Source organism: Notamacropus eugenii, chromosome 4 (assembly GCF_028372415.1).
Source record: "Notamacropus eugenii isolate mMacEug1 chromosome 4, mMacEug1.pri_v2, whole genome shotgun sequence".
Classification (NCBI taxonomy): Eukaryota; Metazoa; Chordata; class Mammalia; order Diprotodontia; family Macropodidae; genus Notamacropus; species Notamacropus eugenii.
Genome location: NC_092875.1, coordinates 364,279,551 through 364,283,049, shown reverse-complemented (window position 1 = coordinate 364,283,049; position 3,499 = coordinate 364,279,551). Strand labels below are relative to the sequence as shown.

The 3,499-nt window shown below is 41.2% G+C and overlaps 1 pseudogene; it reads right to left on the bottom strand.

Annotated features, from left to right (window-relative positions):
* Positions 1-204: 204 nt before the first annotated feature.
* LOC140501622 (heat shock cognate 71 kDa protein-like) lies at positions 205-2,381 on the bottom strand (annotated as a pseudogene).
* Between the last annotated feature and the right edge of the window lie 1,118 nt (positions 2,382-3,499).

Here is a 3,499-nt window from a genome sequence, read left to right as displayed (position 1 = left end):
CAAGCACTTGGAAAAGTAAATCACTTTTGGACAACAATAGCTAGAAAAACTGTAAAGTATTTTGGCAGAAACTAGATATAGAACAACTAGTCACACCAAATATCAAGATAAAGTCAAAATGGGTACATGATCAATAAAATTGATATCATAACCAAAATAAGGAAGCATGACATATTTTTCTTTTCTTTCTTTTTTTTTATGGTGCCAATTTTAAATAATTTTTATTCTCCAGGACAAGAATTGCATTTCCACTTGTTTACAGTACTGATAAAGTGCAATGTTGTTCACTTCTCTCCCCTCTGCACACATTCAAGTATTCAGAATGCCCAGATTTATACAGTAGCTTAAATGTTACTTTTAAACTGCCACTGCCTTGGCTACAAATTTTGAGTCCTTCAGTTTTTGGAAAAGCTGTGTGGAATGCTCTTTCTTCTGTTGTTTAGTCCACCTCTTCAATGGTGGGTCCAGAAGAAGCACCTCCAGATGGGGCTTCTCCACCCCCCCGGGAATCCACCAGGCATGCCTCCTGGCATGCCCCCTGCACTCTGGTACAGCTTGGTAATGATGGGGTTGCAGACCTTCTCCAACTCTTTCTGCTGATGCTCAAATTCTTCCTTCTCAGCAGTCTGGTTCTTATCCAGCCAGTTGATTATTTCATTACATTTGTCACGGATCTTCTGTTTGTCTTCATCACCAATTTTGCCTTGCAGTTTTTCATCCTCCACTGTAGCCTTCATGTTGAAAGCATAAGATTCAAGAGAATTCTTGGAAGACACCTTGTCTCTCTGCTTCTCATCCTCAGCCTTGTATTTCTCAGCCTCCTGGACCATACGCTCAATGTCTTCCTTGCTCAGACGTCCTTTATCATTGGTGATGGTGATCTTGTTCTCCTTGCCTGTGCTCTTATCCACAGCAGAAACATTGAGAATGCCATTTGCATCAATGTCAAATGTCACTTCAATCTGAGGAACACCTCTGGGTGCTGGGGGGATTCCTGTGAGCTCAAATTTGCCAAGCAGGTTGTTATCCTTTGTCATTGCCCTCTCACCTTCATAAACCTGAATAAGCACACCAGGTTGGTTGTCCAAATAGGTGGTAAATGTCTGTGTCTGCTTGGTGGGGATGGTGGTATTACGTTTGATCAGAACCGTCATAACTCCACCAGCAGTTTCAATTCCAAGAGAAAGAGGAGTGACATCCAACAGCAACAAGTCTTGCACGTTCTCAGATTTATCTCCAGACAAAATGGCAGCCTGAACAGCTGCACCATAAGCAACAGCCTCATCAGGATTGATACTCTTGTTGAGCTCCTTGCCATTGAAGAAGTCTTGCAAAAGCTTCTGGATTTTCGGAATTCGAGTGGAACCACCCACCAGGACGATGTCATGAATCTGTGATTTATCTAGCTTGGCATCTCTTAAGGCTTTTTCCACAGGGTCCAGCGTGCCACGGAAGAGATCAGCATTCACCTCTTTGAAATGGGCTCGAGTGATTGATGTATAGAAGTCGATACCTTCATAGAGGGAGTCAATCTCAATACTGGCCTGGGTACTAGAAGAGAGGGTGCGTTTTGCACGTTCACAAGCGGTGCGAAGACAGCGAACAGCCCTCTTGTTCTCACTGATGTCCTTCTTGTGTTTTCGCTTGAACTCGGCAATGAAATGGTTGACCATTTGGTTGTCAAAGTCCTCCCCACTCAATTGGGTGTCCCCAGCTGTGGACTTGACCTCAAAGATGCCATCTTCAATGGTAAGAATGGAGACATCAAAAGTACCACCTCCAAGGTCAAAGATCAACACATTTCTCTCGGCACCAACCTTTTTGTCCAAGCCATAAGCAATAGCAGCAGCAGTTGGCTCATTGATGATTCAGAGCACATTGAGACCAGCAATGGTGCCAGCATCTTTAGTGGCCTGACGTTGGGAATCGTTGAAATAGGCTGGTACTGTGACGACGGCATTTGTGACGGTCTTCCCAAGATAAGCTTCAGCAATTTCTTTCATCTTGGTCAAGACCATAGAAGACACTTCCTCTGGATAGAAACTTTTGGTCTCCCCTTTGTACTCCACTTGGACCTTAGGCCTGCCTGCATCAGTCACCACTGTGAAAGGCCAGTGCTTCATGTCTGACTGTACAACTGCATCATCAAATCTGCGACCAATCAGACGTTTGGCATGAAAAACTGTGTTGGTGGGGTTCATTGCAACTTGATTCTTTGCAGCATCACCGATTAAACGTTCTGTGTCGGTGAAGGCGACATAGCTGGGGGTGGTCCTGTTTCCTTGGTCATTAGCTATGATCTCCACTTTCCCATGTTGGAAGACTCCCACACAGGAGTAAGTGGTGCTAAGATCAATGAAAACTGCGGGTCCCTTCAACATGGTTGCTGGGGAACCAGGGGTCGTAGCTGATCGCTGTGGAGAAAGAAGGGCTGCTGCTGCACTGAGTAGACCTGACATATTTTTCTTATCAGATTATAGGTAAGAGAAGAATTTGTGACAAAACAAGAGGTAGAGAATATTATAGGAAGTAAAATGGAAAATATTGATTATATTAAATTAAAAAGGTTTCATGTAAACCATTCCAATGAAACTAACATTGTTATTGGTTCTTTGTTTTCAAAAAGAACCAAGGACTTCAAAGGTATTGTATTTAATTGAATTTAAATTGGATTTAAGTGAGGTAGAGTTGCATAAAATCATCTTTCTCACTCTTCCAGTTATTTAAATCCAGTGGCAAGATGGAAGTTAAGACAATTGTCCATGGCCCAGGATAAAATTAATATCCTTGGTATTTTCAGTGTCTCACCAAGTTCTAAGAGCTCCAGAGAACTGACTTCAGATTCCTTAATTTTTTTTTTTAACCAATGATTTTCATCTGTCTATTTAGCTAGAAAAAGTCTATAAATGCATAGGGTAGGCTTCTCCTTAATTCACCAACAGGTTTGAGACCTGTCAGGTACCCTAATTTATCTCATCTGCAAAATAATTTTATCATGATGTGGCTGCTGCACAACCCAGAGCTTCCTAGAGGCACAAGGAGAGATGTGGGTGAAATATGAATACCACAGATGGATAAGCATCACTAAATAGGACTCCACAAGCCCTCACACCAGAGTTGCTAGTTTTGCATGGAATGTAGAAAATGGGGAAATAATTACTGCAAGTTTCCTGATAGAGGTCTCGTTTCTCAAATATATAGAGAACTATATTAAATTTATAAGAAAATGAGCTATTCTTCAATTATACATGTTCAAAAATGTGAATGAGGGAAAATAAATCAAAGCTATTTACAGTTATAAGAAAAATCTACAAATCACTATTGATTAGAGAAATGCAAATTATAGCAACTATGAAGTTCCACCTCCCATATATTAAAATATCTAAATTGACAGAACAGGAAAATGACAAATGTTGGAGAGGGGGTAAGAAAATTGAGGGACTAATGCATCATTGGTGGAGTTGTATACTGATCATCCATTCTCAAGAGCAATTTGGAA